The sequence below is a fragment of the Brachyhypopomus gauderio genome, chromosome 17 (assembly GCF_052324685.1).
Source record: "Brachyhypopomus gauderio isolate BG-103 chromosome 17, BGAUD_0.2, whole genome shotgun sequence".
NCBI classification, from domain to species: Eukaryota; Metazoa; Chordata; class Actinopteri; order Gymnotiformes; family Hypopomidae; genus Brachyhypopomus; species Brachyhypopomus gauderio.
Genome location: NC_135227.1, coordinates 18537645 through 18547918, shown reverse-complemented (window position 1 = coordinate 18547918; position 10274 = coordinate 18537645). Strand labels below are relative to the sequence as shown.

At 39.1% G+C, this 10274-nt stretch overlaps 1 protein-coding gene across 1 annotated transcript in view; it reads left to right on the top strand.

The window, feature by feature from the left end:
- The window catches only part of shtn1 (shootin 1), a 46084-nt gene extending 35921 nt beyond the window's left edge, over positions 1-10163 (top strand). The window contains exon 17 of the mRNA XM_076977701.1: positions 9120-10163. The gene's annotated coding sequence lies outside the window, so the exon portion shown is untranslated. The remainder of the gene's footprint in view (positions 1-9119) is intronic.
- Positions 10164-10274: the final 111 nt, after the last annotated feature.

Here is a 10274-nt window from a genome sequence, read left to right as displayed (position 1 = left end):
AGATGTAGCACGTCACATACGTACAGTATATGTGGGCTCTATATAAACAAGTACAGACTATCCTACAGAGAACAAATGCAGTTCAGATCGCTTCCTTACATCTTTAATGAAGAAAATTACATTGAACCTTATATTGAAAGTCGATTATACTGAATTTTATTCCACATTTTTCACAATTTTTCAGTTTTTTAGTAGTCAATTCCAATCTATCAGGAAATTACCCATCACCGTGCTGCGGCTCACGGGTGGTGCTACATGATTGGTGGACAGAGTTCACAGACGCACATGATTGGTCAGCGTTGCTCATTCTCTCCCAGCTCAACCGCTCTCACAAGAGCAGTTTGAAACCTCCAGAACTCTCCGGTCAGCTGTTTATCTATTGTTTATGTATGTCTCAACCTCCGGCAATGACTTAAGGAATTTTGCGTAAGAGCAGTTGATGAAAATAGATTTATTTACAATTTATTATGCTGACTTTTTGGAAATTTGCAAAAATTGTGTGTAATGTTTAGATGGATCCCTGGCAGGTGTAATCCAGAGGAAGCCGTACATGTAGGAAAAACCAAGTTCTACAAACCAGTAACATGACAACATGGAGCTACACGACACTTGTTTTGTGCAGATATAGCAAAACAGTATGATTGTGAACAGAGTGAATAATACTTGGCAACATGTTGGAATATATTTGTTTAATTAGAGCTAACATTACAATTTAGTGGGGACTGTGTTGGAACACAAATGGTGGCGTTCCCCAAGAACTATGTTAAGTCTCACCATCATTTTCACCATTTTTCACCACTTTTCACCATGCTGGTTTCAGAGTTGCAGTGGCAGTAGTTTCCCAGGTGCCCCGGCCTTTAGCCACTTCCTCCAGGGCCTTCTGGGGATTGAGAGGAGTAGCTTTAAAAACTTTTATACTGTAGGAAATCTCATAATGCATGCTGGCACTGTGCTGAAGTGCAGACCAGCAGCATTGAATCACTCAACATTTGGGAGAAAACTGACTAATATATATCTGTCCTTTAGTGTAGAGCAGGGCTATTCAACTGGCGATGAACTTGATGCAGCCCGTCTACCCGCGGAGAAAAATGAAAGCCTGGTTTATACTTGACGTGTTGCGAGGGTCCGCACGGCGAAAATGACGTAATCGCTGAGGCTCCGCCCGTGCGCGAGGGCCTCACGCGCTGTTGATTTGCGAGGTCGTGCACCTCTCGAATATTGTAACTTCCGCGCGTCGCGCCTCAGCGCAATGAACAAAGTTGTTTTTGCAGGGTTCATACACCTTCACAAGGTGGAATTAAAGCACGTGTATGCCACTTTCAAGGTCATTTCAATATTTCCCAGCACGGTAAACTTAAATAAGTTAAATATTTATACATATACTCGAAATGATTCGAAATAATTCGCTTTTAATCACATTATTTAATGGTGGTTTATTTTCAAAACGCCCAATCTTAACGTCTTCACGTTCTCTCATGTTTCGTCCTGGAATTACAACAGGCTCGTATTTGTTAACATAATACAAGAGAACTGTTCAGTCAGACAGATATTTGTTGTGAAACGAAGTAGTTACAATTTCAAACATTTTCAAGTACTTTAGTCTAAATTCCAGCACTTTCAAACCTGAAACACAAAGCAACATTAAAATTCATCATAAATGTTGTTGAGGAGTGTTTCTTTATACTACCACATATCGTTTCGGCAAACACTGCCCGCGGATTTTGACGAATTATGACGAATTTTAATGTTGCTTTGTGTTTCAGGTTTGAAAAGTACTTTAAAATGCTTGAAATTGTCGTTTTCAATTTATCGTTCTCTTGTATTACGTTAATACGTGCCAGGACGAAACATGAGAGAACGTGAAGACGTTGGGCGTTTTGAAAATAACCACCATTAAATAATGTGATTAAAAGCGAATTATTTCGAATCATTTTGAGTATATGTATAAATATTTAACTTATTTAAGTTTACCGTGCTGGGAAATATCTAACTGGACCTTGAAAGTGACGTACAAGTGCTTTAATTACACCTTATAAAGGTGTATGAACCCTGCAAACATGACTTTGTTCATTGCGCTGAGGTGCGGCGCGCACAAAGTTACAAAATTGGGGAGGTGCACGATCTCGTGAATCGACAGTGCGCGAGGCTCTCGCGCGCAGGCGTATGTCATTTTCGCCACGCGGACGCTCGCGCCGCGTCAAGTATATTTAACCAAGCTTTACCCCCCCCAAGCTTTACCCCCCCCTCGCCATCCACCCCCCCCCCAACAAATTTCTGGCCCACAGGTCAGAGCTCTCTGCCAAATCTGGCCCGCAGATAAATATAGTTGAGTAGCCCTGGTGTAGAGTAGCCCTGGTGTGCAGCTTATTTTAAGATTGCATAAGCCCGGCGTGTGCTCAACGCCAAGGCAGAAGCCGTCCCAACGGCAGTCAAATAAAACAACTTTCACAGCATTAGTTAGCACTAAGGTCGTTTCCACGGCGGCGGCTCAGCCAGTATTATTCGTGTGAATAAAAAACTCTTGGAGCACGAGAAGTGCCTGCAGACACGTTGGACGTCAGGTTTGGAGGCTTGCCAAGCGCGCGCGTTTGCAAATGCCTGTCTAGACTGGCATTCATCCTGCAGCCTCCCCGTCAGTAGGTGGAAGGCCAGAGCAGCGTTCTCCTCTGGGCTCGGCCTTCCTGAGTTTTGTGATGTTTTTCTCTTTCTGCGTCTCTGTGTGTTGAGTCTTCTACGTGATGTTTTGTCCCTGCCTTTAACCATTGGTTACAGTAGCAGAGACAAAACATCAGAGATGTTAAGAGTCCCACATGGATGTTTTGTGAGGAGAAATCGTCCATTATGTGGGCAGGCATGAACTGGTGGTGGTTAAGGTTTCTATGGTGATGTGGAGTTTTCATCGAAAACCATTTTTTTGATTGTGCACAGTTCAAAGCCGTAATTCTTCAAATGATGAATGCTGTTGTAATAATCCAGGGCCTGATGGTATCCAAAGCTTCTTAACCTTGATCTGTTTCAGCCACTCATGCTCAACTAGAGTGACATTCTGCCTTTACTGTTTAACCAAATAATGAGCTAACATAAACCACAACATATATAACCATAAACAGGATTGCCAACTCTCACACACTGAGCGTGAGACACACGCATTTGACCGTCTTCACACGCTCTCACGCCACACTTCCGATTTCTCACGCAGAAAATAAAATCTAGTTTATTTACCTCTGATCCATATCAACAATTTACACTCCAATTTCAAATTTCACTCCAAGCGTTCTTGAAAAGTTGGCAACCCTGCCATAAATATTATATACAACACATTGTATAGGAACATCTGGAGTTTTTCTCACCTTGTTTGTCAATACTGGCTGTGAATGTAGCCCATACTGGCTGTGAATGTAGCTCAAACTGGCTGTGAATGTAGCTCAAACTGGCTGTGAGTGTAGCCCATAATGGCTGTGAATGTAGCTCAAACTGGCTGTGAATGTAGCTCAAACTGGCTGTGAATGTAGCTCAAACTGGCTGTGAATGTAACTCATACTGGCTGTGAATGTAACTCATACTGGCTGTGAGTGTAGCTCAAACTGGCTGTGAGTGTAGCTCAAACTGGCTGTGAGTGTAGCTCAAACTGGCTGTGAGTGTAGCTCATACTGGCTGTGAGTGTAGCTCAAACTGGCTGTGAGTGTAGCTCAAACTGGCTGTGAGTGTAAGTCATACTGGCTGAGTATAACTCATACTAGCTGTGAGTGTAACTCATACTCGATGTGAGTAGCTGTCTGTGAGGAAGACTCATTGAAGTGCTTGGCACCATCACAGCTTTCCACCACAGATGAGTCAGTCAATGAGACTGTCAACTGTCAAGCATCATCAGTCATTCAAGACAGCCAACCTTATTTAGGCTTGGAATACATTGACTGGCCCTCCTTTACAATGTAGCCAAGACAATACAAAAGTCAGAGAATTAAACTTAAATATTAAAAAAGATATCAAATACTAAAATAATAATAACTATTATTTTAAAATGTATAAATACATAAAAATCATTCATGGTAAAAAAATAAAATGCAAAAATACATACTAAAATGGTGATAAAATAATGAAATAGGTTAAAATAATAATAAATTAAAACTAACTAAAACATACCCAAATCATATTCAAACAATTGATTCAATTAGTCAGTGTCTAAATTGGATTAGTTACTAAAAATCAAATAATGCTTGCTGAGTGGAGGTGAAAACAGACTAAAAGTGTAAGATATTCAGGTGACCCCGGTGGGCGATGCTGCTTAGAGGTGAGGCTTTTTGTTGGGTTTATCCTCTCTGGTTAAAGGCAGTACACCGGAGGCCTTGGTGAACAGAGCATGCACCTGTGATTGCACACGGGGCACCAATATGCCCTCACCTTCACGAAGAAATGGAAACGCTTCAGGGTTGGTGGAACAGAGCTCGAAGGGTTTTCTTCTCGAAGATATTAGAGGCTCCCGTATTGTAAGACATGCATATATTTTTATTTTATTTATTTATCTATTACAAATGATGGCAGCTTTGTTGAAAAGGGTTTTCTTTAACAAAGAGTGATAAAACATTTTGAAAAACAGGTTTCTGAAAGAGGTTTTGAAATAGGTTTTTCTCAATATATCATTGTATTAAGAAAACATCAAAATGGTGTTGAATGTATAACAAAATGCACTGATGGAAGCCTTTTTAAAACACGATTCTTCTTTATTTCAAAATGAGATTTTTCCCAGAACGTTTAAAGAGAAGTTTTTAAAAGTTCTGATAATGCTATCCCTTAGCAAATGAACACTATATTAAAACTTTATAATAAATCCCATTTTATATGCTGTATATCACAAATATGTTGTAAAAATGTTTTTTGCATTTACAAATTACCAATTTGAATATATATTAAAAAAAAGAAAAAGACCTAGGTGAGCAGCTAGAGGAAGAGCTGCACCTGCACCCTCTTCTTCTCTGATCAGGCTCATGTGGCCGAGGTGGAGACTGCTCTGCTGCTCGCTACTGACCCTCTCCACCCCGGTGGGCGCTGCCTGTAAGTGGGGCAGCCATGTCTGGTTCAGAGTAAAAGGGGCCATGGGTTGCTATTTACCTGAAAAGCCCATGTGCAGAGAAAATCAGCCCAGTGACCCACCCCCCTCCTCTCTTTCTTGCTCTCTCTCTCTCTCTCTCTCTCTCTCAATAGAACCACAAACACTTCAAGTCTCTCATATTCTTTGATCTTTTTTTTTTTACCATAGTATTAGACTGTAAGTATTTTATTGCAGGTTAGATCTGGAGGCTGCGTGTTGCAGAAATAAAGGTTTGAAGGGAATTTCAGAGATCCTGCTTGTCTGGAGGTGAGATTATGTTGGGGATTTTGTTTAGTGCCTCGTTTAGTTGACACAGTGGTGTGATATTAGTCATGGACAGATTAGGGTTTAATTACAGCCTTTGTGTTACTCATTTAGTGTGACTTTTGGTTGGAGAAACTGCTCCGGACATAAGAGATTTGTATCTGTGTAGCTGTGTGTGTGTGTGTGTGTGTGTGTGACTGCAGGTGTGTATTTGTGTACAACACACAGAAAGCTGAGCTCTATTGAAAGCTTTGAGGCTTATTCACACATTTAAGCACAATTTCCAGTGTGGCTCTGCTCTCTAAATGAAGGTAAATCCATAAAGGCTTGGGTGGAAACTCAACACCTCAAGCACTACAACCTTTTTTGCTCTCTCTCTCTCTCTCTCACACACACACACACACACACACACACACACACACACACACACACACACAGGACTGTGACATCATGCTTCAAAACATTTTAGTTCTTTTCTTTGATTTAAGCAAAAGAGTTTACTTCAATTTTCATTAAATTTTAACCCCTTCATTTAACCTAAACCTTTAGGAGGAGGGTTACCTCTGCATATGTAGCAGCTGGTTGTAGTCAAACCCTGAAACCCTGTGCTCAGCTATAAACAAACCCTGTGCTCAGCTGTAAACAAACCTTGTGCTCAGCTGTAAACAAACCGTGCTCAGCTGTAAACAAACCCCGTGCTCAGCTGTAAACAAACCCTGTGCTCTGCTGTAAACAAACCCTGTGCTCAGATGTAAACAAACCCTGTGCTCAGCTGTAAACAAACCCTGTGGTCTGCTGTAAACAAACCCTGTGCTCAGCTGTAAACAAATGCTGTGATCTGCTGTAAACAAACTGTGCTCAGAGGGTCCAGAGACAGAGGTGTGCTGGGTTAGGGTTAGGGTCCAGAGGCAGTTATATATGTATTATGTGTGTATTACTTACATGTCAGTTACTGCATGTGTGTTTGTAGGCATTACTTGTGCCTGTGTGGTTTGTAATTACTGTTGATTACTGTATGTAGAATTTGCAAACTATGACGTTTATGCCTGTGAAGTACTTATGTAGCTGTAACAATACTACATAATGCAATATGGGTACTGTGTAGTATTTTTGTAAATGTAACTCTACAGTACACTGACAGTGATATGTAGTACTTATTTAGCTGTAACAATATTATACAATAATTAATTAATACTATTAACTATTAATTCTATAACACCATAGAATACACTAATAGTGCTGTATAGTACTTATATAGCTGTAACAATACTATTAATACTATAACACCATATAATACCATGGAATACACGATGGAATAGTGCAATACTTATAAAGTACAGCTGTACCAATACTATACAATAAAAGTGATGTATAGTGTTTATGTAGCTGTAACAGTTAGCTGAAGAGACAGGAACTGAATAATACGGCTGGATAAAAACAGGAAACACAAAGAACACATCTGTGTTTGAAAGGCTCTGAATATGCTTGGTAATTAACACACAACCTGTGAGAGCAGTTCATAAAGGTGGAGACGGAGGCTTCTGAAGGCCAGGATGGAGGTCTTCAGATGCTGATGTGATGGTGTTATTTATGGCTGGTGTTTCTTTGAATGTAGTCTTTGTTAATGCACATGGATTAGTCATGTGTTTCAAGGTGTGTGAAATATTTTTCCCTGTGCAGCTAAAAATATTATAGATTAAGATATATAGTATAACAGTGATGTTATTGTAGGCAACATTAATATTTGTGTACTTTTTCAATGGTATTTATGGTAGTATTTATGTTGGTATTATTTCTGTCTATATGTAGTATTTGTGTCTGTAGTGTATGTCGTGTTGGTATATATGTAATGTTGGTGTATTTGGATATGATGTTTTTGCTAGCAGTGTTTAGAAGGCTGTGTGGTTAGGGCCTATTATAATGGCCTGTTATAATGGGCTGTTATAAGTTGTTCAGATCTGGTGTCTCTTCGTTGTGTTTTGGCTTCTCTCAGACAGAGCGACTTTCTGTTAGTCTCCACAACTGTGCCGTTACACACACACACACACACATACATACACACACACACACACACACACACACACACACACACACACACACACACACACACACACACACACACACACACAGCCATGAGCAGGCTCTCATTTTTTGTCATGTGACTCCCTCTCCACTGCTGTAGTTGTACCTCTGCCAGCCAACACAAAGCAATCGTTTCTACTGAAGCATTTCTAAATTGGAGGTGCTCTCTTATGTGTGTGTGTGTGTGTGTAGGAAGCACTTCATTTGGTCTATTTTGTTAGTCAGTTTTGTTTACCCAAACAGAGTGATTGGTGGAGAATGAGAGCTGTCTCAGGCCTGGATTTGCTCTGTGGATTTGTGTTCATTCTCTCTCTCTGTCTCTCTGTCCCTGTCTCTGTCCCATCTCTTCAGTTTTATGGAGTTTGCACATTCTATGACCAAGCATAAAGAAGATCTGATAACGTGGGAGCTGTATCTCTCGTTTGTGGTGCACATTTACAAGATGCTACCTACAAACATTTAGATCAAATAAACACACATCTGGTGCCTTGATGCTAGTTTATAAAATGTCTAGTAAAAACATGTGAATATTGGTTCGTGTTGGTATTGAAATTTTATAGCAGGTTTTCCCCCCTCCTCTTTCAAAGGATTTCATTTATTCACACTCTCTCTCTCTCACACACACACACAGTCAATGCTACTTCAGTGGACTGCAGAGTAAATAATGTCTCCATTCAGACAGTGTGTGTGTGTGTTAGTGGAGCAGAAAAGAAGATGTGTGTGGTGACATAACTGTGTGTGACAGACACTCCTTTTCTTCTAATCTTAAAGATTTTCACGGTCTCTAATGAGTAAAAAAACAGTAGCATTTGATCCTTAAATTCATAGGGCTTATATTTCACAGGCTATGTGTGAAAGCAGGTATTATGCACTTATTTAGCACTGAATACTATTGTCTTGAAAGTACTACTTTCAAGAGTGTGGAACATTTCATGTGGACCAGTTTTACTGTTTCAAATGGACACAACATGACCTTTGAACTTGAAATCATCATTGTTTTACATGGTTTGGTTTGGATTCAGAAACCATGCCATGACGTTGGAATCTTCAACATGGCATAACATATAACATAACTTTTTGATTAATAGCTGTTAAGTATGAAAACACATTAACCATCCTGGTAGTACTTTTAGTGTGGAAAAAGGCAAAAATATTTAGTGTGGAAACAGGCAATTTCAGATGCACCACACTGTTATTTTCTGAAGAAAACCAGACTTTGCTTTCTGCAGGTGTTTTATTTTAGAACTGTGTATTTATGAATGAAATGCAAATGGTATGATTATGGAAGAAATCACTCTGAAATGCAAAGATGGTCTTTCTTGAGTTTCCGCCCAAGTCTTTATGTATTTACCTTAAACCTCCACTTAACAATGACATTAAAGTTGATTGTTGCGTTGTCATTCTGTTTCGTTGTCCTTTAAGTGATTCTTTGTTCTAGTTAGATAGTGTTCACTTTTAGGTGTCACTTTTGATATTCACTGATGTGTGAACTCCTCCCAGCTGATAACCAGTGACTCCTTAGCTAATCAGAGAGCAGTTCCTGAGCTGAACTGGGTGTGTTAAAGCAACACACACGTCTCCAGGGTCAGGAGCAGAGGAACGCTAACTAACTAAACTAGTGTCACCAGTGATCCTTAACGTCTTGCATAATTGTAATGTTTTATTGGTCTCTTGTGTTTCTTAGGGCGGTTGGGAACAGAGAAGACTGATGAGATTTCACAACAAAAATGTGAACAGCTGCAGCCTAGATTTCCTTCACCACAGCAAAGTATTGGTGGAAGATTTTTAGTATATTTTTTCCAGAATTTAATTCCTTTGGTAATTATTTTCTTGTATAAATAAACTTTTAATTTCAATTGTCATTGGCAATAAAACCTGCCACTACCAAATATCAAATTGCAATTTTTAAACCACATTATTTTTCACTTATTTTCACACTATTTTACACACAGCTTTATATCAGAACAGCACATTCATATCCACCATTATCAGCCACTTGTAAATGGATTAGCTAGTCTGTAAATAACTGTTGAAGGTAAACTTATTTCCCTGAATTTCAGTTATTTCCCTGAAAGTGGTCTTATACTTAATTGCACTGTAACAAGGTGTGATTCGTTATGATACATGGCACCTTCACCCTTTATAATTGCTTTATAATGCAAAGAATGTTCACAAGACGAACGTTTGCAGTAGTTTTCATGTCAGTCATAATTCTGGGCATATACTGCAGATGGTGTTTCTAAAACTCTTTTAGTGTTTAGTTTAATAAAAGTTTTAATGACCTTTATGACCTACACATGAAACGTCTCATACACTGGACATAACTGACCTTTAATGACAAAAGAATTGACCATTACAACACATTGTTTTGGACTGTATAAATACCTGCTGCCATAATAAACAACTGTAAACTTTTTTTTCTTGACAGATTTTTCAGGTATTTGAAATGAATTCAATTCAGTTTTATTTATAACGCATGTTTAACAAAAGACATTGTCTCAGAGTAGCTCTACAAAAATCAATTTCCATGAAAGTGAGTTGTGTGAGATATGAAGTTATGTCTGATTTATGCAAGTTGAGTTTGAGTTATGCAAGCTGAGTTTGAGTTACGTGAGTTGAGTTTGAGGAAAGGCTTATGCTCAAGTCATACAGACATATCAAAAGCGACCTTTTTTAAAAGTGTTCCCAACTGTTTCCTTAGTATTTCCTTAGCAAAATATGTAAACAGCTTGAGCTGTTGAAAAATGTAAACAACAATAAGTAACTTTGTTTATATGTTTGACATTTTTGGTGTTGTTTATACATTGGGATAATTGATTGTAATGATGTTACTCAGTGG